This window comes from Chelonoidis abingdonii, chromosome 1 (genome assembly GCF_003597395.2).
Source record: "Chelonoidis abingdonii isolate Lonesome George chromosome 1, CheloAbing_2.0, whole genome shotgun sequence".
Lineage (NCBI taxonomy): Eukaryota > Metazoa > Chordata > Testudines > Testudinidae > Chelonoidis > Chelonoidis abingdonii.
Genome location: NC_133769.1, coordinates 34,839,150 through 34,864,278, shown reverse-complemented (window position 1 = coordinate 34,864,278; position 25,129 = coordinate 34,839,150).

Below are 25,129 nucleotides of genomic sequence, written 5' to 3'. Positions count from 1 at the left end.
GAGCCACTCTCTCCTCAAACCAGCCAGTAGTTTAAAAACAATGATTTAGAAAATAAACAAAAAAAACTTGGAGATCATTTTATTTGTCTTCTCGTTTCTGAGCCTGTGATGGGATGTTAGATCGGATGGGATCTGAGTTACTACAGAGAATTCTTTCCTGAGTGCTGGCTGATGAGTCTTGCCCATATGCTCAGGGTTTAGCTGATCACCATATTTGGGGTCGGGAAGGAATTTTCCCCCAGGGCAGATTGGCAGAGGCCCTGGAGGTTTTTCGCCTTCCTCTGCAGCGTGGGGCATGGGTCACTTGCTCTTGGATTCGCTGCAGCTTGAGGTCTTCAAACCACAATTTGAAGACTTCAATAACTCGGACGTAGGTTAGGGGTTTGTTATAGAAGTGGATGGGTAGGGTTCTGTGGCCTGCTTTGTGCAGGAGGTCAGACTAGATGATCATATTGGTCCCTTCTGATCTATAAGTCTATGAGTCTATAAGATGGGCACTAGACTGGAACCCCCAAGGCAAGAGGTGACAAGGAAGACCAAGTATTGGAAACTCACAATAAAAGCAGAAATTAAAGCTATCAGACTAGCATGGGAGGAAGCTAAGATGGCAGCTGGAGACCAGGAAAGATGGAAAGCAGTGGTGAAGGCCTTATCTTCCACATGGAATAGAGAGGCATAAGAAATGTACTGTATTGTGAATATTAGTTATTATTTTATAGATTTCTTTAATTGACTGAAGAAAGGATTTTTAGTGTAAAACTATAACCTTGCATGTTGAAAAATCGGAAATAATTGGGAAACCATGGCTAAGATGCAAGCTAATGAGTATATTCTCTATATTTATAATGATTAGACAAACATTCCTAATGTCAGTTGAGCTACTGTTCTAACATCATAACCATGATATACAGCTGAATTAATTTATAGTGAAGTCAGACATAGTGAAACTGGTGGAGTGAAAGCTCTCAACTGATTCAATACATTCATATTGATTTGCAGTTCTCCTTGGCCCTGGTTGCTTTAAATAATGGAATATTCCAACTAGCAATGGCTTGGAACTCAGAGCCCAGCTTATACATAATTTCACTGCATCCACTCAACTACAAATTGTGGACAAATTAAAGAGAGTCCAGCAGAGGGCAACAAAAATGATCAGGGGACTGGGACACATGACTTACAAGGAGAGGCTGAGGGAACTGAGCTTATTTAGTCTGCAGAAGACAAGAGCGAGGGGGGATTTGATAGCAGCCTTCAACTACCTGCAGAAGGGTTCCAAAGAGGATGGAGCTAGGCTGTTCTCATTTGTAGCAGATGACAGAACAAGGAGCAATGGTCTCAAGTTGCAGTGGGGGAGGTCTAGATTGGATATTAGGAAACACTATTTCACTAGGATAGTGGTGAAGCACTGGAATGTGTTATCTTGGGAGGTGGTGGATATCCATCCTTAGAGGTTTTTAAGGCCGGCTTGACAAAGCCCTGGTTGGGATGATTTAGTTGGTGTTGGTCCTGCTTTGAGCAGGGGGTTGGACTAGATGATCTCCAGAGATCTCTTCCAACTAATATCTTCTATGATTCTACTATACTGGGAATTTTAGTGACTGTACAAACCACCTAAGCTTTCCTCTCAGGGGTATCACAGTGCCATCAAAATATTGTAAGAAGGTGGACACCCTAACTTTCACATTAGTTACTGTAGAACAGTGTACTGTTGCTATAGACTGTCTTTTTAGATTTATGAAATTAGTTAGTTTTATGCATCTGTATGAGTTTGGGAATGAGCTCTTGGTGCACACATAGCATAACAACAACAGCAAAGAGAGAAAAAAACCATCTTCAACTCATAGAGTTTAAGGCCAGAAAGGACCACCAGGTGATCTAGTATGACCTCCTGTATATGACAGGCCACTAAATATCCCCCAGCCACCTGCACAGAAACCCATCATCCAGATTTAGACTCAAGAATTACAGCCTTCCGGATGCTAAACTACTGTCTACCTCAGGCACAGAACAGTAAGTCAGAGGTGCACCAATGCCCAAGGCTCCTGCTATGTCAGGGAATTGATTAAGTGAGAGAGACCCAGCAACTGACCCATGCCCCATGCTGCAGAGGAAGGTGACATCTCCCCAAGGTCACTGCCAATTTGATCTAAGGGAAAATTCCTTCTCAACCCTGAATATGGCAATCAGTTAGACCCTGAGCATGTGAGTGAGAACAACCAGCCAAACACCTGAGAGGATCTTGAGTGTCACCTCACAGCACCAATCCACCCTATCCAGTGTACCATCTCGAAACATGGCCATTTTGGAGACCAAAAACCAGGAAAACCAAAAAACAACCCTTCAAATGACCCACGATCTGAGAATATAGAGTGTGGGGACGGGAGGGGAAGAAATAATTCCCTTCCTGACTCCTTTTGGTGACCAGTTGAAACCCTGAAGCATAAGATATTAGGGGCATCAGATATAAGTCTAAGATATATGAGCCAGAAGGGACACTCAAGGTTGCTGAGCCCAGCCCCTCTCCCTCACCACTGCAGGTGACTCAGTTATACAATCCCATTCATAAACTGATCAAACACTGTCTTAAAAGTAAAATAGCGATATTTAATTTAAAAACATTCTCTCTAACTAAGAGAAATTTCTATGTTACAAAAGCAATCTTGGAAGTGCTGCTTCTCTGGTACTTCCTGGGAAGAAATGACAGGACAATGGGGGCAATAGTTTTGTCCCACAAATCAACAGTGATATATTTCTTATTCATGTGAGTCTGAAAGAAAGCAAATGTTCCATTTCTCGGATTGCCTGAATATATGCAAGAATACTATCTCAGACCCACCCCCAGAAACCTCCACCAGATGGAGGAAGATCAGCATCCTCCCCTGCTTCCTACTCCCAATGCTCCTCAGCTTTCGGGGGGAGGTGTCACTGTACAGGAGTTGCTCCCTCATCTGCCCAGCCCCTGTGAATCCTAATCTCCCATACCCAGACACCTCTGCCAAGTCTCACCTGATATGCCCAGAACCCTCCTAGCCCTCCATACCCAAACCCCACCTCACCCCCTGCATCTGGAGCCTCCTGCATCCAGACTCCCTGCCTCCGGACTGCCCCCCCTGTCCCCCAGACCACCCTCCACTGAGCTCCCTGCACTCAAATCTCCGCCCTGATGGACCCCAACCCCCATACTACCCTCCAAACCTCCATGCCACTGATCCCCAACTCGCTGCACCTAGATCCCCACGCTACCATAGCCCACTCTCCTAGCAGCCAGACCCTCCTGCTAAGACCCCTTCACCCAGACCCCTCCGCTGAGCCCCAATCACCTTCACCTAGAAGCCTCTGCAGAGTCCCTTTGCACCTGGAACCGCCCCACCCCCATGAGCCTCTGTACATCCAGATTCCTCCACACCTAGACCTCCCACTGAGCTGCTTATACCCAGATTGTCCCAAACAGAATCCTCTGACACGACACCTGGATTCCCCCACATTGAGCCCCTCCAAACTTGGATCCTGCCTGATTGAGCCTGCCTGCCCCACATCTGGTGCACCTTGCGCAGAGGAGCAGGGCCCCAGTGTGTTTCTGGGGCAGGCCCATGCCTTGTGCTGCATCCCGGTTGGGTACAATCTCACCACTGAGTCCATGTCCCGGGGGTTGGTGGTGGAGGGCTGCAGGGTGATCTCCCACCTTTGTGCAGCTAGTGGCCTGTGCTCCCTGCAGCCGTGCTGGAGCCTCTGCATTTATTTATTGACAAATAAAACTTGCAGAATTTTAAAATATTGTGAGCAGAATTTTTAATTTTATGGCACAGCACTTTTAATTTTTTGTTGCACAATGCCCACAGGAGTAATAAATATTACTTTCTCTGGCAACTATAGTGGATGGACTAGATTTTGCTTCCTGTTAAATTTGTTGTAATGCAACTGACTTCAATAGCATTACTCTAGGTTTACACAGGTGTAAATTAGGACAGTAAAAAATAAATACAGCATAAAAAAGAGCATAATCTAGTCAGATATCCTTAAGGCTAAGAGCAATTATTTTAAATATTTCACAATATATACATTATCAATCACATTTATTTTTGGTGTATTTTGAGAGAAAAGGGTCCAATTCAATTCTTTCTAGTTAGCCTCTTTTAGATTTTGAGCTGTGGAACAATTTTTGTATCCTTATTACCTTTCTTTTAGAAAAAAAAATCATTACAAGAAAAACATATGAGGGGAAGAAGTGGAAAGGTATTTTCATTGATAATAAAGGCATGATATGATGTAGCCTAATATAGAAATGTATACAAAGTGGCACATATGTATGCCATCTTAGGATAGAGGAATGAATTTCCTAGGTTTCCACCAGCACCATATTTATTTGTGTAAATAATCTTCAGTGCCATCAGTTGCTTAAAATAACCTTGTCAGAAAGCAGGACGTTCCAATAGCCATTGGTTACAGTGCAACAATGCCTTTGGTGGATTTCAGCTTTGATGTGAATATGATCAGGCCTCTTGTAGGCAGCTGTTTCTGTCCCTAGGCCTCCATGCCCTACCCACTCAGCTGAAATGTGAATACAAACTCCAACAGAGGTAATTTTTGAATTAGATCCACAGCGGCTTGGATCTCTGTGCATTTCATGTAACATCTTTATTTTTAATGATGATGGCATGGGTTAAAAATAGAACAAATGCCAAGACGTTTGTACTGTTCATGAAACATCAAACACTCTGGTTTTGTTGCTGTCAAAACCAGTCATGTCAGGTGCCTTTAAGTTGACAGCTTTATTCCTGCTTGACACTCTTTTGTGCACTGGAAGTGCTGTGGGAGAAAATGGTAGTGGTTTAGTGGGAAAAAAAATGCTTACTAAACCCTTCAGTCTTCCTGGACTACTGCTTAAAATATATGTTGACAAACTGACATACAATAGACTTCAAAAGGGGTTACCTCAGAAGCTATTGTGCTTGTTAGATGCACAAAAATTCAAAGTATCTTTGGAAATAATTTTTCTGAAACTAAGTGGGTTGATTTCATGACAAGATCACCCCTCTCCCCTGCCCCAGCAGTATCAGACCATAGCTTATTTGACAACTGATGCTATTTGTCGACCCCAAACTGTTAGCTAATTTGAAAGAATTTGCTAGTTAGTTTTGGTGACAAGGGGTCATAGGATCCATTCACAAAACATTTGAAGGAGGAGTCTCTCTTCTAATCCTTATTCTGGTGGTTAAGGCACTCAACTGGGATATGGAAGGCCCAGGTTTGTCTCCCCTCTGTTTGATGAAGAGCAATGACTTGAAGTTAGTGCACCTACATCCCAGGGGAGTGCTTACCCATCAAACTAGAGAGTTATTCTTGGGTGCTGGCTCTGGCCCCAGTAATAGTCAAATCTTTTATACCATAATGAAACAGCTTCCACAGGACACTACACTATAATTCAAACTACAACTTTTCTGATGCTATAGCGCAGTGATTGGGACACTTCCCTAGGCAGTAGAAGATCTCAGTTCAATTCCCTGCTCCACACCAGTCAGAGAAAGACATATTTTGTTTGACCCAAAATGACATTTTAGTCAACTTTTTCAGTTCATCAAATATTTGGGGAATTTTCTATTTCAGTTCATGTTGAACCTTTTTTTTTTAATTTCAGAATTGCAAGTGGACCAAAAATCTAGCTATTTGCTGAGCTATCATGTCATAATGCACTCTCAGCTGTGATAATTGTTAGTGTACAGAATAGTAAATGTGTTGAGTGACTGAAAACGAAATCTGTGCAAACTTGAGAAAAATATGATTGGCAAGCAAGCAATCTTAAGATAAACCTCTTCAGGCTTGAAAAACCAAGGAAAATTTAATTAAAGTTACTCAGTACTTAATATATCTACTCCCATTTTAAGCTTTTTCAAAAAAGATTTTGGTCTGTGGTTAAAGAGCTGACCACCAGGATATTAGAAAGGGGGTCTATGGAGTGTCATTTGGATTTCGTCTTGGCTCTCACTGAAAGATCCCAATTCTGCAAGTTTTCCGTTCTGTCTGATATGACCCTAGAGTGTGCTCTGGAAAACAGAGCAAGAGTTTGAACACTGGGGAGTACTGCCTTCCATTCCCAGAATTGTCTCTGAGTTATTGTGTAACTTCAGGCAACTCATTAAAACTTGCTGAGCCTCGGTTTCCCCATCTTTTAAATTGGCATAGAAATGCTTATCTCATATGAATGTTTCAAGAGTGAATGAATGCTTGTAACATGCTTTGAGATCTTCAAATTAAAGATGGTATAAAAGTGCAAAGTATTAATATACTTTATAATATTGACTCTACCCCACCCTCATACTATAATGTTAACTGACCCAAAGGACTTTTTCTTCATTTTAAGATACTAGCTATACCATGTAGGAAGACCAGGAAAGATGTTCTAAAGCACAAGTTCCCAAACTGTGGGGCATGTCCCCTGAAGGAGGGTGCAATGGATGTATTATATTAAATAGCTCATGCCTTCTACAGTATATTGATTGTGAGTACTAATTAGGTAAAGTGTTTATTATGTACACTGAAGTTTCCCCATGCGACAGAGACAGTGTTTCCTTTGACACCTCTGATCAAAGGAAGTCCCTGAGCAAAATAAATTGGCAGCAACATCAGCAGGTTCAGTTTAAAATACATACATGCGTGCATGCACAGAGAGGAAAAAATTCCACTGCCAGACCTGCTGAGTTCTCATGGTGGATTCGAGGAGTTGGCAGAAGGGATAGTAGAGCCTAATTGTTTTTTGGAAAGGAAAGAGCAGCATTGGGGAAACTGAAGAGAAATCCAGGCACAGGTGGAAAGAGGACTGTCCCAGGATCGTCCCTTTTTTAAAGTTGGTTTCCTAGGAAATGTGTTAGGTCTTCCTTGGACATTAAAAGTCCAGGTTTTGTCACCTCCTATTGCCCAGCCCTCAGTCCCATTTTTCCCTCTTGCTTTGCTTACAATACAAGAGGCCACCCTTGGTTTGGTCCTGGGCTGAGTCTGTTCCCTGGAGGTGGGAAGGAGCATGTCCCATCCCAGAGCTGGATGTGGAAAGCTCTGATGGCTTGATGAGGGAAAGCAGAGTCAGGCCTTGGAAGGCAGGGCCTATTGACAGTCGGCACTCTCTCTTCACACTCCTCAGTGTGTTGTCATTTTAAACAACAGAACATGCAGGGCACGGAGGGAGAGAGTGGCACTGAGTCCCACTCTCTCACTGCTGATCCAGGTTGCCTCCCCATGTCCTGTATTTTTTTTTGTTTACCTATGAGATAGCAACCCCAAGAGGGAGAGAGACACTGAGAAATAACTTGGAGAATATTTGAAGAAGGGAACAAGGCTGGAGGAAGAGGGGAAATTTTAGTTTAGGAGAGGGAGGGAGAAGTCTGAGACAAGAAGAAGTGTGGAGGGGAAAGAAGCTCAAAACTTTACAATAAATCCAAATACATTTCAGAGAAGCAGACTTTTTGAAGATGCTTTTTCTCAATCGAACCTTTTGAATAAAGCTGTTTGGAAAATTGGTTTTTTTTTCCCTGAGGAAATTTTTGACTTTTTGACAATAAAACAAAATATTTCAGACAAAAAGCAAAATAATTCAAATTGACAATGCTGCTTCAGTGTCTCATGGGAATTGTACATCATGTGCGTTATGCTCCTAGTTACCTCTGTAAGCCAGGCCTTCTGGTTAGACAACCTCTCCCAAGATGCACCATGGCCTCCTCCCTTAGTGAGGGGGAAGTGTTGCATCATTGGAGATGAAGTCTGTCTGAGAATCTTGGCCCATAGAGGACAATGGGGACAGAAGGTAACTGAACTACAATTCCTGAGGCACTGAAACAGCATTTATGAATCAAATTATTAAGGCTTCCTGTCAAACACAAAACTTTTCTGTGTTTGGCTGTTTGGGTTTTTGACATTCAAAAATTTTCATAGAGAGCTGACACTTTTGGTGAAAAAATTCATTTTGTCAAAAACCTGCTTTTCCAAAAAGGGTTTCATGGAAATTTTTTGACACTTTTGAGTTTAACATATCACTAACTGAAAGGATGCCTGCAATGTTTGGTTTCCTCAGGTGAGAATGTTTAAATTTTCTCCCAATCTTCTGCAGAATGGATTTTGTATGCATTTGTAATTGGAAGGGTATTATGAATGACTGAAGTAGCCAAACGGAAACTTTGTGCTTAACTAGAATAATGTTTTAGCAGCATAGGAAAGGTAAAGAGAATTGCATTATCAGATTTTTTTTATTCTAACTTGAATTTTTTGCAGGACTGTGGCTTTTTTCCTCCACTTTTTGAAAGCATCCTGTAGCTTACATACAAGTCCCCTGAGCTTCCAAAATACTCTTGCTTTGTACTTTTAGGTACTTCCCTTCAAAATCTATTTATAAATCTACCAAATCAATTAATCTCAATTAAATGAGTGGCCAAACCCATAACACATCCAGAGAAACATGCTGCTCTATCCTGTGTTCAATTAAGTCAGTCAATATTTATTTATAATATTACATACTAATGTACTGTCTCTGGCAGAAGACAAACTAAGAGAAATATTCACATGAAAAGTTATTCACTGGATGAAGACTACTTAATTAGTTAATAAATTATACATGTATTAATAAAAGGAAAATGAAAAAAAATGTAATGGAAGAGAAGCAGTGACTCAAAGAAAATGTTAACCCTGATACATTTGTCATCTTCTGAAAGGTTTGTTGCTTTAACTGTCTTATCTTTTAAATACTTAATCAAGAGAAAAGTTCACATATAGTGCTTGTAGATTCTAAAAGTATCTATAATTGTGTCTGCTTTTATCTGGAAAAGGAATTTAAGAAATTTGTAAGGCAACCATTCAAAGAAATCGAGGTAACGTTACTCATCTTTATAGAAAACATATTCCACATGTTGATGTTGAGCTAAAAACCATTTATATCTCCTAATCCAGTAATCTGTCATATGCAGAATTTCAAGACTATACAAAAATCCAATACTTATCTGGACGTATTTGATGGGCAACCTTAAAAATAACCAGCATCAGCTTAATAACTGTCTGGATTATTTTTGTCCTTGAGTATATCTTGAACACAGAGTAATTTACCTTGTTAAATTCTAAGCCTGTTGCTATATTTTACTTCAGAGGAAAATAGAAATGAAACCATATGAAAAGTTTTCGTTTTCTTTTCCTGTGGTATAGAATTTAATGAATACCACTGGGGCTTTCAAAATGTTTTTATATAGATATATATATAGACTTAGTCTTAGACAGATATTTTCTCCATTCTGAATGTACCTTGGCAACAAATAGTCTATGCGTCATGTCAGCTAAAATTGCCATTCATCTTTTCCACATTTGAAATAAAGTCAAGATTAAGATTTAAACAAAGGCAGCACTTCTGTCATGCACTTTCATATATTATATACTCTACATGGAAAAGCTATAGAGCAAGCAAATAACTGATGGGTGAAGCCCTACAGTTTACTGCACTTTTGAATAAAAACAAAAAAACAACCCTGCCCCCCAAATACCAGGAGTGAAAAGAAAAACATTCAGAACTTAAATGCATTAATTCAGTTTCAATCATTTGGATTTTCTAAACTGGATTTCTGCTGGAACAAACTAGCTTTGTAAACACAGAAGTTTAGAGGAAATCATAGAGTAATACTATTTCTGTATAAGGTTTGTTCCTTAAATCATTCTTTTAACCTTTGTATCGTAAACAGTTTGCTACTACAGGTAAAATGTGCCACACACATGGCTCTTATGGATTAAGGAGTCCTGTGCATTTATCATCTATATTGATTTGTGCATGAAGAAAATTAATATGAAACCTATACTCTATTGACTTGTACCTTTGGTACATAGTAACATTTATTTTTCTTGAGGAAGGATGGAGAAGAAATCCTCCAGGATTCATGTCTTTCTCTTTACTTTCCATTCCCTGGCTGTACTTTCAACAGTCCTCCATCACAGTAGCAATCCTCTCTCCACTCAGATAGCGCTGGCTGTGGCTCACTCCAGAACACAATGCTGAGGCAAGCAAACTAATGCTGCTTTGTGTCTCTTCTTGCGCAGTGCTGCTGTCTCCTGGTGGCTTGGAAAGTGAGGATACTTAGTTGGAGCCTTCTTGTGGCCACACATTATATTGTTTGCTACACCTACCCGTCTTTCTCTTCTGTTACAGATGATAGGCTAGATGATAGGATACTGAACTGTGAGTTAGGAGACATGGGTTTTATTCCTGACTCTGCTTTGGATGAAATGGGTGTTCTTGGGCAAGTTGCTTCACCTATTTATGCTTGTGTTTCCCCCTCCTTTTTCCTAGCTTATCTATTTCAATTGCAAATCTTTGGGGCAGGGACTTTCTCTTACTATGGGTATGCATCTAGCCCTGTGATCTTGATCTAGACATCTAACCACTACTGTAACATAAATAATAAATAATAATCAGATGCATCAGAATCCTATTTTGCTATTATTCTTATACCACACCTGTCATGGAGATATCTGAGCATCCTCTTAATCGTGAAGCACTGATGGGATAGCCTATTGTCTAAAATGCTCACCTCACCTCACTATCTGGCATTAGGCTTTGTTGAGGCCAGGAGCAGTGGAGACATCTTCAAGAGTGGGGGAGTAGGTAGATCTAAACTGAGATGTGCTCCTTCTTTACTTTTAGCATGTGGGGGCAACATCTCCTTCATCTATCTTTCCTCCTCATCCTCCTTTCTCATACTCAGGGCATGGGAGAGAGGTCCTATGCTGCATCTAGGGCCTTGTTGTATGGCCTGTCACACCCACCTGCTGCTGCTGCCATTGGCAGGTGAGGGTGTTGCAGGGTGCTGGCTCCTGTTAATGGTGTGGAGAGCAAGGGGCATTGAAACAGTTTGCTGCCTAGGTGGGATAGCTATTGTGGGCTCTTGCTTCAGCCCCACCATTAATCTAGATCCTAGGGGTCTAGGTTGATCACCAATTTTGGAGTCTGTAAGGAATTTTTCACATATGACAAAACTGACAAACTGCTGTGTGGGTTTTTTCCACCTTCCATTTGACACTCAGGATGTTTGATTTGGGGGGTTAAAATACAGTTGTGGTAACTCTTGCAGGTTCTGGTGCACTTTGTGTGTTAGGAAGGATCCAGATGAGGTCATTCTACCTAGGGGAGTGCCTGGACATTGGTCATGGACACAGCATGGTGAATAGGTATGCCTCTATGTTCCCAGACTTTGTGACTCTCAACTCTCTCCTATCTCCTGGCATGGAGGAGAGGGTGGGTCAGGAATCTGGCTTCCAGTCAGGCTCCTTTGGTGAGTTTGTAGGTGCACAATCACCCTCAGTTTTATAGTCCACTGGGGCCATTGGTGCCCATTGAGAACTGCTCTGGACCAGCCCTGCTGGGTAGTTTTATGTGACTACTTCAGTGAGGTACAGTTTTCATGTCCACATCAATAACAGACTATCCTGATTAAGGGAATTAAAAGCTACATTGTGACTGCCCTAGCAAAGATAATTCAGAGGGGAGAATAGGGCTATTTTACTCCATGCATAATATGACTATCTGCAATCCCTGAGTACAGAGGGATAGCTAGCAAGTGCTGCCAGCAATACTTAATGGCCCAAGGACAGGGTGTCTGAGTAAGGTGTGGGACACTTGGAGTGTTATGTAATGGGAGCACATGGTACCTCTCTTCAGAAATGTCAGTTTTCTTCCTCAGCATGCCTGCTCTTGGCCACCTCAGACACAATCCCTCCATCCACAGCACCTTCTATCTACTCCTAAATCTGTTGCAGGAACACTTAATTAGACCGTAAGACCATTAAAAATAAACTGTCTGAAAAGACTTAAATGAAACAAAATTCTGTAATGGAAAAAGCAATACAAGCTTGCAAATAATACCCATTGCACATCATCTTTATTTCTTTTGTGTTAAAAGTACCACCTTTAGAATTTTCATGCCAGGGTAAACACTACGGCTATGTGGAACTCACAATTTAGGTTGGCAGAATTTTGTACAAAATCATTTGCTATTTCATTTCATTCAATTTCACACCCTCCATTTTTTTGTTTTATTTATAGTTTAGATGAAGTGGCTATTTTCATGTTGAATTTTCCATATTTATGGAGAACAAGCCACCTTCATTCCATAAATGTGGCCCATTTGCTCTCAGAAAGAAACACATTTGTGTACTAAAACTGTGAGTACTGAGATTATTTTTGTTCAAATGGACCAGTTTTTGAGTTAAGAAAGGTGTGAAAAATTTAGTTTTGTTATAACTGCTCTATACACCTTTGTTTAATGCAGGGATCGGCAACCTTTGGCATGTGGCCCGCCAGGGTAAGCACCCTGGCGAGCTGGGCCGGTTTGTTTACCTTCTGTGTCCATAGGTTCAGCTGATCGCAGCTCCCACTGGCCGTGATTCGCTGCTTCAGGCCAATGGGGGTGGCAGGAAGCGGCGGCCAGCACATCCCTTGGCCCTTGCCACTTCCCGCAGCCCTCATTGGCCTGGGATGGCAAACCGTGGCCAGTGGGAGCCGTGATCGGCAGAACCTGAGGACGCGTCAGGTAAACAAACCGGCCCCGCCTTCCAGGGGACTTACCCTGGCAAGCCGCATGCCGAAGGTTGCCGATCCCTGGTTTAATGTCACAGGTGGGGTCCTCTGGTCTGACTGAGATGCAACTGGCATAGGACCAGAGATGGTAAGAGGTGACCTCAAAGCTGTATCTGCACTTGAAGTTAGGGGTATGATTCCCATCTTGGGTAGGCACTGGTGTTAGCTCTTATCTGAGCTAGCACGCTAAAAATAGTAGCATAGGCATGGTGGCAGCAGCAGTGGCACCATGCTAACTGCCCTGAGTACAAACCGAGTAGGTAACCATGGGGTTCAGATCCAGGGCAGCTAGTACGGTGCCACCACTGCTACTTCCTGTGCTACCGCAGCTCCACAAATATGTTCAATGTGCTAACTCAGATGAGAGCTAGGACAAGTATGTCTACTCAAGCTGGGAATCACACCCCTCGGTCCAAGTGTAGATGTAGCCAAAGCCCAGGGGTACACTAGCACTTGAAATCTTTGATAGTATAACAATGCAGGTTGGGGTGTGCTGCTTTTTATTTATTTATTTTATTTTGGTGGCATTTCTATACTAGCAAAATCTTTAGTGTAGATATGGTTATACTGGCATAATCATCCTTTTGTCAGCATAGCTTATTTTGCCTGGAAACCAATATAAGCTATGCAGCAGCTGGTATAAATGACATCAACATTAGGAAGGCTTGCTGACATATCTATATACCAGCAAACCTTTTCTAGTGTTGACTTGGCCTAAGGTACATTTATATTCCTTCAGTCCGGTGCTGTTTGGGGAGGTTTCCAGTTAGAATCATTTAGACCCGCATCAGGACTATTACATCCTGTCCTAGCCCCCACCCCCTATTCCCCAGAAGCCAACAGATCACTGAGTGTGGGGATGCCCCAAAGCTCTTTCTCCTTGCAATGCCCGCTATGTATGGGGGCCAGGAGGGATTGTGGTGTAGGAGCCACTGTGGCATTCCTATGACATCCTGAGATTCCCCAATGTAGGAGAAATCCTCAGGGGATCAGTGCCTGCACTGGGCTTTCCAGCTGCTTTATGCCAGTAGAGAGGGGTCAGGATCTGGCACCACCATTTAACCCCTTAACACTAGCTAAATGCATCATCATTTATTGGATGACTTACTAAACTTCTCCAAATTAAACACCAATCATTGCCAATGACAGGTGAACCTGAGCCACAATACTCACCTCCAGAACTGGTGAAATTCAGGTGCAATCTGCATCCTGGATCTATCTCTAATCATTTGCATTATCATTATGCATACTGGCTCCCTTGGAGACATCAGGATGACCTGATTAAGCACTTCCTGGTAGAGTAGAGTGTTCTGTGTTAAATTAGTAAACGTTCTGGTTCTGTATGTTATAGGACTGATAAAACACATATGCACACACATGCACATACACACACATGAAAAAGTGGTCAAAAAACCACACCTGAACTAGGGATTGTAAGCTGACGGCTCATTCTGTCAAAATCATGTGAACAGCACTGAGGCCCAGATCCTCAAACGCAGTGGTCCCCAACCTTTTTCATCTGGCAGGGGCCAGACGACGAGCCACGGAGGACCGTGGCGGCAGACAAGCATCCGCTGAAATTCTGCCGACAAATGGCAACGTCAATAGGCATTGCCACCGAAATGCCACCGACGAGTAGCATCATCCAGAGGTGTCGCCGCCGAAATACCGCCGAAAATTGGTGGCATTTCAGCGGCGACGCCTCTGGATGATTCAGCTTGTTGGTGGCATTTTGGCAGATGGTTGTCCGCGGTTAGTATGCAGGCGAACTTAGATGCCCCAGCAGGCACCACGGCGCCTGCGGGCACCACATTGGGGACCCCTGTTCATAGGTATTGTGGCTCCTAACTTCCATTGATTTCAATGGAAACCACTGTTGTCACTGTCACTGATGCTGATTGTCCCCTTGCAGACAAGGAGGAAAACTGCACCCACAAATGCACATACAAAATGGAATGCAGTATCCACGTACTCAACCCACTGATAAATGTACAGATAGCAAAGTGTACCTCTAGTATAAGGGACAGGAGAATGGTGTGCACTAGTTATAACTGATCAGAGGACAAAGAACAATCATGTAGTGATGACCCACATATGACATGGCAAAAATGCTATGAACTGCTATAATCTGTCTACTTTCACTATTTATATAGCTGTTACTGGAGCACCTAGGTGTTACTGCATTACTGAGTTATATCATCCACCTGACTGTGAGAGAAATGAGGGAAGAATCCAGGAAGTAGTTACCTAGATGTCAAAATATCAGAACAGAAAGTAGTATACAAAAGTATCTATACCTGCATTGCTTACATTGAACTATAGCAGGTAGTGTCAAAAGAAACAGGTAACAAGCTCTGATACTCCAGACTGTAAGAGCAAAATAGATTAGGTGAACACACAGACACTGTGGAAACCCCACTTTTTTAATCCCTGTGCTATGCCAGAATGCATCCCCTTTCTTCATATACTAAACTTGTGATGAAAGGAAATTGGAGGTTTTCTAGGTAAATATTAACTTTTCAGTAAACAACAAAAACAACAACAACAAAGTAGGTTGAGTTGGGAACACCAGGATGGTGTTTCATGGGGGCTGCAGTTTGGTTATTTCCTGTGCCCATTCTCATATATTGGGCTGACTCCCATACTGGATTACGTCTCCCAGGATGTACCTCAGTCTCCCCTTTTGACAAAGGGCAGTGGTGTATCATGGCCATGGAGCCAAGCCCATTCAGGAGAATGGGGACCAGAGGCAAACAAACTATGAGGTACCTTGATGGCATATCTGAATTGAAGTGTTCTGCTTTTTAGATGTTTTGGTTGTTTGGAAAAAAAAATTTTTTTTCCAGTAAAAGCAAACACTTTTTGTGAAATATTCAAATTAGTCAGCCCCCCAAATTTCCATCAGAGTCTCACTGAAAAAGTATCAGAGGGGTAGCCGTGTTAGTCTGGATCTGTAAAAAGCAACAGAGAGTCCTGTGGCACCTTTAAGACTAACAGATGTACTGGAGCATAAGCTTTCATGGGTGAATACTCACTTCGTCAGACGCATGCCCATACCCATAGTTTTAAAATCCCAGACACTTTCCTGAGATGATGTGCTTGACAAACTGGAGTTCAAGGGTGGCACTAGATATCTCTGAATTTAAAAAGGCAGCCCAAATAATAGGACAGAGGCACTTTTGACAGAGCAGGTTAAAATTGGCACAGTGATAGCTGGTAATAATCCTGGTTATAAAACAACAACCCAACTCTAAGCAAGCAAACACTTTCTTACAAGCTCCCTGTTCTTCACCTCAGTTAGCCTGTGATGAACCACAGTCCCTAGCACAAGAACTTTAACAATGGACCACCAAAGGGACTGACAGATTCTCCCCAAATAAGGAGGATAGTCTCTGGGATACTCAGCCTTTCCACAAATGCTTGTGGGGACACACAGGATCTGCCAGTACAAACCAGCTTTCTGGATGCAGCTTTCAGTGGCTGGCTGCTGAGAAGAAGTAAATGTGCTGGAGCTCAGTGCTAGCAGGCCTGCATGTGCAGCAAGGCCTTAATACTGGTCATATGGTCTCAGCCATGATGGTTTGACAGTGGAGTCTCCCAAATCTCCAGATCAAACCCAGGCAACTGCTATTAGCTCTCATCCCACCAAATACTCCAAACTTGGCAAAGCAGCTCGTCCAGCTCCAGGCCTAGCACCCTCTCTCCTCTAGCTTTCCATAGCCGTCTCCTGCCCTTCAATCGGCCAGCCAATCAGTGCAGTCCCTGTAGGATCGCCTTACTTTCAACTTCCTCAACATGCAGGATCACCAAAGCAAGTCCCTACACACTTCTGCCAGTTTGGTGCTGTTATCAATTGTGAATGCTCCTATGGCCACTCATACTCTGTAGTGTGCTTGCAAGCTGCCTCTATCTACTTTAATGTGTTCATTCCTGCTGCACGTGTTATGTAAGAGAGTAGCATTCTGCAAGCCTATTTTCCAGTTGCACACCTGTGTTGCTTATTCTAGTGCTCTCTTTTGTTCTGGTGTACAGCTTTCTGGGCACATTCACATAGCCATACTGTACTATAGCTCTGAGCTGCAATGCAAGTGTTCACATTTTTGGTACACCTTTCACTCCTTTACAGGGAAAACTATATTTCCTATACCTTTCTGCATTGCTGTATGATATGTGTCAGATGGGGTAATCAAACCTTCCTTGTTAAATGAGAGCAAGAGTCAAGGTGAGATGTTCACGTTCTATATTTTGTTTTTGCCTTCTGAAAATGGATTCTTTCAGCTGGTCCATTCCTTCAGCAGGAATTAACTTAGGTTACACTGTATTGTATAAGAACAGTGACATCCAGTGACTTAATGGCATTAATCTTTTCCATATCTTACCCACTCAGAAAACACTCATCTTAGTTTTAAGGCTTCTGTTATTACTTACTGCATGTAAAAAATAGAACAAGGGAAGAACACTCTGTCGATATAAAATGAATGGCAAATATGAAAGCTCTTCAAGTTCTGGGCATGAAAGCCACAATAATAAGCTAGCAATAGACTTGTGAATTGCAATCCATAAAGGGTGAAAACTGTTGTTTTATGAATATTAGCATTTAACATTATGAATAGTTCACAGCATGCCCATCTGGGTCTAACATTTTCAATATTTAAATATCATTCATCAGTTTGAAACTGCCAGAAAATGTTCTCCTTCTGCTGGTTCTAGAAATTTATTTCTCTCTTGGTGCTTTTATTTATGGGATTACACACTACCAGCTCTTCTCTGTGCTACAGTATATTAGACCTGGAAAAATCTGCTGGGAAACAATCTCTTTTTAGTTTTTGTTCTTTTGAATAATGCTCACCAGGTTCCCTAAGATTCACAAAAGCTTGTTCAAGCCTGAAACTTTACAAATGGAATGCACCTAAATACCAGATACCTATTGTGGATCAGCAATGGCGACTATGACTGTGTTTTTGCTAGGGAAAAAAGATGTGTGCTTCAACCTGAGTTAGCTAACTTGAGTTAACTAACTCCAGGTAAAAATCTTAGTGAAGACAAGGCAGTTTGTAGTTTTCATGTAAGTTAGCAGGTAAGCTTCCCCATAGTCTTTAACTCAACCTGTATGAAAAGCGCAAACTGCTTTCTCTTTACTAAGATTTACCCTGTTAGCCAACTGGAGTTAAGGACTCTATTTTTTCCTAGTTGAAGACAAGGCCGATAGGGTTACATTTCACAGGCTTATCATCGTGTATATGTTACTTAGCCAAATAAAGCAGATATGGCGGGTTGTCAGAAGACAAAGTAACAGAGATAAATAATTGCAATATTCATTAGGGCTCTCCTCTCTGTCTTCCTCTTCACCAATAGCAATAAAATCATTTTTCTGTATCTTATGGTCTTATGTAATAGCCTTTGTCCATCAGTACCCACTCACTTCCTTCTGTTGTCATCCCTCAGCAGTGAGCTGATAAGTGGAGATGATGCAAGGGTGAGGAAAGGTGAAGTGAAGAGGGGAAAAAGAATAAAAAGGATGAGGTAGGGGTGGGGTGAATTTTTTCAGGATTCTAAATTTATAAGTGAATTTTCACTTAGCTTGGAGCTGTGGTTTCTGAGTGAACCAAAACTGCAGACAGATCCCTGTAGACTGAATCTGCTACTTTGGTATCACTAAAACCAATCAAACCCAAAGCTGTGAGTTTGCATCTGTTTAGTTTTGAGTCCTGTCTGAGTCTGTGCCATAGTCATTACAGCACTTGGCTCTTAAAAGTAAACATTTACATTCTCATAATACCTGTTGTGATAAACTCAGGACAGACAGCTGCAAGGGAGGGGTAGGAATAAGTCCCAGAGGGTTAAAAGGCCCTCCTCCTTATCAACTGGGAGGCAACTACAGGTCAGTAGGGTTCAGCTGAGAAAGGGTTACCAAGGTAGCAATTAGAATCAGCTGAGGGGGAGCTACCTGAGGTTAATTAGGATCAGCTGGTTCCAATTTAGGGCTGACTGAGACCTTTTTAAAACCTTCCCTGGGAGGAAGGAGGGGGCAGAGCAGAGAAAGAAGGAGCCCTGCTGCCAGGAGTGTTGGAGCAGCAAGACAGTGATCCTCACCAGGAGGAGAGGCAGTACTCTCTCCCACAAGGGAGTAAAAATACTCTAAACAGGACTGGTGGAGAGATGGGGAGCAGACTTCCCCTGTGTCCCAAGGGGGACCACATTACCCAAGCCTGTCTCACCAGGGCTAAGAGCAGCAGAGGCTGGGGAGACTGAGAAAGTGCTTTGCCACAGTGTTGATCTTTTTTTATAAATACAGCATTCTGGGCCAGTCCATCCTAAAATCTTTGATTTCAACTTACTGCAATAAATAGGTCATAGTTTGAAAAGGTGTATATATATATATAAAAAAAAATTCTCCTCTCACCCCTATGGGTAGTATGTGTCTTCCTCAACCTCGGGTCCTCTACCAGAGGCCTGGGAGTTTGAGGGTTCTGCGCAGTATCTTAGCTGTTCCTAGCACTGCACTCTTCTGGACAGGAGAGCTTGATTTGTTCCTGGATGCGTTTGGAGCACGTCAACCCAGCTCTAGAGTCACAGCCCCGAGTGCTCCTACCACACTGGGACCACTTTGCCTTCACTTTCCACATCCTCTTAGTTCTCTTTCAGGCCCTGGTACTTCTCCAGCTTCTCAGTATCCTTCTTCCTGTATGTTGCTGTCACTTGCACTGCTATATCTATCACCACCGCTGTCTTCTGCTCCTTGTCTATTACACGATGTCTGTTGATTGCAGTACCTGCCTGTCCGTCTGGATCTGGAAGTCCCACAGAATCTTAGCTCCTGCTATTCTCCACAACTTTCTGTGGAATCTCCCATCTGGTCTTGGGAGGGTCTAGCCCCATACCTGTGCAGATCTTCCTGTACACAATACCAGCCACTTGGTGTGCCATTCAGTGTATCTGTTCTGCCTACATCTACACCCTGCCACTATGTGTTGGATCGTCTCTGCAGGCCTCTCTGCACAGTCTGCACCTGGTCCTCTCTATGGTGTAGACCCTGCTTCAAATGGATCTGGTGCTCAGTGACTTTCCTGTGCTGTATGACAGTGCTCAAGGTGCTTGTGCTTTATATAGTCAGCCCTTTTCCCAGCGACTGTAGGATTTCCCAATGTCAGCCACCTCAGCTATCTGTCGATGGTACATCCCATGCAGGGTCTTGTCTTGCCATGGCACTTCTTCTGCTTGGTCTATATATAGTTTGAACTAGGAGAATATATATATTCTCCTAGTTCAAACTATAAAGTATTAATTGCAGTAAGCTGACATCAATGATTTTGGGATGGGACTGGCCTAAAATGCTTGGGATAATAAAAGTAGTTTTGCTTGGCTCAGGGAACCAGTGAATATTTTAACTTGACTGTAGAATAGCTCATGAATCACTAGCAGTAGAAACTAACAGAGGTATATGATTAATTAATTTTTCAGTTTGGTGGCTGAACCAAAAAATAACAAATAAAATAAATAGTTTGACCAGAAACTAAATATTTTATTATATTTTCAAAGTTTGTAAAATGTTTTAATAGTTTTTAAAATAAAATTAAGGGACATTCCTGAAGAGAGATCTTTCCAAAATGAACAGTTGAAATGTTTAGTTTTGGAAATGCTGAAATGAATTGTGTTGACATTTCTGATTTTTAGGCACAAATTGCTTCAGTTTGATCAGAATCTGAATTTTCTGTGACAAGACCATTGGCACAAAATTTTTCAGTCATATCCATAAACTAATGAACCTATTGTCCCTGGATCAACTTTGCAGTTCCTAAGAGAGCAAATGTTAATAGGTGAAGTAGTCTCGGTCCTGTTTTGCTGGGCTTACAAAAATCAATGAGGAGAATGGCATATCAGATTACGTACAAATGCCTTTATCTAAAAAATAAATGACAAACTTTCCACTGTTCTAACTAAGGATGCTATGGTACAGGCAAGTTTCACTAATTGTATAGCTATTTCTTTTTCTACTGAAGTTTTTAACCCCAGAAGTAAGTTATGAAAGAAGAATATATAGAGTGCAAACAAGAACTGACAGAATTAAGAAGGTATGCAAAAACTTTATTGAAAAAGGAATATTGTAATGGATTTAATTTATAAAGTTGAAGAGGAAAAACCAGAATAACAGAAGAAATTGTTTCCTCCTTGGGTTAATGATGAATCACAAAAGATTTTATCTTTTATTTTTTCTCTTGTTTCATTATCTTTTAGCATTTCATTCTGTTGATGACATGTCCTTCTATGGAGAAAATTCAGATAAAAAGAATATTCTAAAACACTCTAATTGCATAATTAATGTTTTACATAGTACTAATAATGACATACTTGATCTATTCTTAGCACTGGCTATTGTACAAAAGAAATAATTTAATTCCAATATTATTATCTAGATCAAGTAACTGATCATAGGTATGCTTCACAATTCAAAGGTTTAGAGCCGTATTCTGTGGTGATGTGAATTGATACAGCTCTATTGACTTCACATGGAAAGTTGACTTCAGTTAGCTGTACCTGTTTATACTAGCAGAGGTTTTGGCTCCAGTATTTTCCAGGTGATGCACTGAGATTTAGCAGAGTCAATCCAGTAGAGTGTAACTCTACTTTCTGTTTTCCTAAATATTTGATATGTGGACACACACTTTGGTACAGTGTGTTGAACAACACATTTTGGTAAAAACCTGCCTAATGCCCTTCCTTTCTGGTCTAATAATAAGGCTGCATTCTGGCAGAAATCCTACCTGAGCTTTTCCTCCATTTCTGGGCCAATTAAGAAATCAGTAGGAATTTGTGCCATGGGCCATTTTGATCAGTCTTTAACAAGGAATGATAAATCAAGCCTCCCCCTGCCCATCTGAGGTTAATAGGCAAGATGTAGATGGGCTGTGTTATTCTATGTCATTCAAAGTAAGAGGTCACAATCTTATGAAAAGAGAGGAAAAAAGTGAACTTATATTTGGGAAAAAAAGTAACTCATTAACAATATTTAGAATTTTCTATCTAATCTGTCTCATTGCTAAATTTTGAGACAGAGCAAATAAAATCATTAGGAAATCATTCAATCTGAATTTTATAGCCTTTTTTTTTGAGATCTAATCAGATTCCTTCAATATTTGATGTGTTGTATTTATCACATAGTTAGCTACTATGGGAAACAGTAGAATGGGATCTTAAGAGATGTCACCAGAAGAAATACTGGCCCTTGGATGAATGCAGTAAAAGTATTTCTCTCATATTGGTTTAAAGAACATAGTAGAGCAGGTCAAGAATTTAAATATGTAGCTTATCCATAAACCTCTGAACAGCTGAGAAACTCATGGAGAAACTCATAAACATTTCTAAATGCAACTGGCATATCTCTAGTTACCTCTATCCCAGCATCTACAAACTCAGATGCCATTTGGATCCTTTTGGACACTGTTATTCCAGTATAGGAGAACCTTTTTCTAGTTTATCCTGGATCACTCTGAAAAAAGCCCATTTTTATTCCTCAGTAAGAGTGCCCAAATGGAGAATTAAACTGATATAGTTTTGCTGCTTAATCTTCCCACATAGACAGGCCCTATGTAATTTTCTCTGGGGCATTACAAAGCCACCTATTTATTGCCATTGTCTAAGAATTGTTCTTAAAAATAACTAAGTGCTCTATAATCATAGCCATTAGTCAGTCATGGGAGAAAGTAAAGCTCTTCTTACTCTCCTGCTTAGCTCTGCAATTCCACTCAGGGGGTAACATCCTGGCTCCAATGAAACGAGTGAGAGTTTTACCAATAACGTCAATGAATTCCCTAGATTTCAACCAGGCTATAGAGATCAGGGGCTGTTCACCTTAAACTCCTGGCTGTGAGCCAACAGCAAGGAGGCAATAGATGGGAGCTTTTTGGGGGGGGAGTGGGAAGAACCTGGCTCTGCTCCCCATGTCCCATTTGCCTGGCAGAGTAGCTGGCTGGGCACAGGGAAGGGATGGATATGTTCCGCCAAAAGGGGTGAAATAACTTGTTCCTACCCCACAGCAAGGTAGGGAGGGCTGGGAAGGAGGGTAGGAATTAACTTCCCAGGCTCTTTCTGGGATGGTGTAGCTATGCTTGGCCTCACAAGGCAGACTGTAAAGTTCCAGTCTAGCCCAGGGGTGGCCAAACTGGCTTGAGCAGTAAAAGAGCCACATGTGACTCCAAGTGCAGCTCACAGAGCCCCTCATACCCCACCCCCATTCTCCACCTACGAGATGTCAAGGGGGAGCTTGGAACTTCTGCCTTGCAATGGGGGAGGGGTCTCAAGGCTTCCAGCGGGGTGCACCTGCCAGGGCTTGGGGCTTCAGCAGGAGCGGGACTGAAGCCCCGACCCCTGGCAGGTGCACCCCAGCTCTTGAACTTCTGAAGATTGCTGTATGAGGCTCAGAGGGTCAGTAAATTTGGCCATCCCCAATCTAGCTCAAAGGGATTAAGCACAGAAATGCAAGAACTATTTCTACAATGTTTTTTTTAACTTAAGTTAAAAGTCTTGTGTTCATTTAGAATGTTGTTGTGAAAAGCAAGGAGGGTCTCAAACATGGTTAATCACTGCAGATGGTTACAGACCCATTAAATCTTAAGTACCTGTTTGCTTATAAAATTCTCACATGGTAAACTACCCCCTGGTTCATGTAAGTAACTTAGTTTTAGAACATATAATTAGGATTACAATAACTGTACTTTTGCTAATTGCAAGTCCCCCAAATGAGAGAAGTGTATCCTGTTGAGAGATGGGGGTGGATGGAACTTAAAAATGTAGTTTCCAGACTAAGCAACAGGGGCTGGATGACTCAATATGAACTGTTTGTCTTATTTCTGGGCAACATGATTCAATTCAGCAGCTAACATCTATGTGAAATAGCTTGATTTTCTTGGCAATCAATCACAAGAGAACAACAGTACACATAATTTATCACAATTTATCTCTTTTCAAGAGAGTTTCATGATGGAAATAGCATAAAGACCAAATTATTTCTCACTCAAAAGGGGTTGGGTGCTTTATTTTAGCATGTAGTTCTTGGCAAGAAATTGCAATTTCTTGTCATTTATTAGGTCTTATCAGTATGAAGCTCTCTGTTAAAGTGCTCTTTAGAACATTCACCGTGCTAAAAATTTTCAGTGGCCAATATCATTTAGTCCCAACTCAATATTTGTTTTTTTCTTGATTCCATCCAACAATCAGTTTATAGTGATTAGATATAAATCTTAGAATAACATGAACAAAAATATGATCAGAAACTCATACAACAAATGTGATCTCATACTACTGAAGTGAGATATTTCCGCACCATGTACAATGGAGATTCCATAGTTACAGTCATGGGACCAGATACCTAACTGGTGTAAATTCGTATAATTTAATTCATTTCAACATAGCTATGCCTATTTCCACATGCTGAGGGTCTGGCCTATAATCTCTTCATAAATCATAACAAAAATACAAAGAAGATATCCTGACTTTACACAGAAAGGATCTCATTGTGGCAGTAGTACAAAATATGGGCAAAACAATATAAGCTGGATTTTAATGCTACTAGCATGAATAAAGTACTTTTATTTCACCAGTGATCCCACAGAGTTCTCGATTTATCTTCTGGCATGTTAAAATAATACTTAGTATCAGATATCACTAGAACAACAATCATGCTATACCCTGAAATACGCTTCTTCAAAATATCTCTGCCATAATTTCACACCAACACAAGATGCATTTATCTGCCTTTAGTTAGGCTTGAATAGGATTATCATCTGAAAGTTTGAGACTTATCCAGTCTGTTGAAATATCAGAATTTTTAACGGAATGGGACTTCTGAGCTACAGTCACAATGGGACACAGTCATTGTAATGAAACTATGACAGAGGAGTGTTCCAGCCAATGGCATCTCCATGGCAATATTCATACACATGCTATTCATGTTGTATCTGGAGACTCAATTCTCCCAAGTTCACTTTGGAGTGGAAACTATTCCAAAACAGAATGTTTGTTCTGATTGACTTGATAGAGGACCTGGAAGAAGATGAAAATAAAATTTGAAAAATCCCAAATAACCTAGCAGAATTTGGAATCTCCATCTAAACTTAGTACTGCTTGGAAGCCATGAAAGTGAATATTGGGACTCTCCTACAGAGTCTGACACGCGGTTGGATGTCTCCAGGGTCAGCATCTGTTGGGAAGATTTCTTCTAGGGTATGCTTACACTGCAGTTGCAGGTGTGATTGTAGCTCTTGTAGGCATACTCGTGCTAGCTTTAATCTCATTAGTACAACTAGAAATAGCTGTTAGGATGCAACAGGAGGACCTGGGTGTGGATTAGCAATGCAAGTGTAACCCACACACCTCCTGGGTGTAGTGTTCTGTCCCATCTAATGGCATCAAGACCACTTAGAGAGAGAGATTAATGAGTCTGCTCTACAGCTTTTGCTAAGGGCCAGTTGGCTTTTAGCTCATGTAGTAAAGGCTCATGCACCAAGCTCCAGAAACCCCAGGTTTGATCCTGCCTGCTGA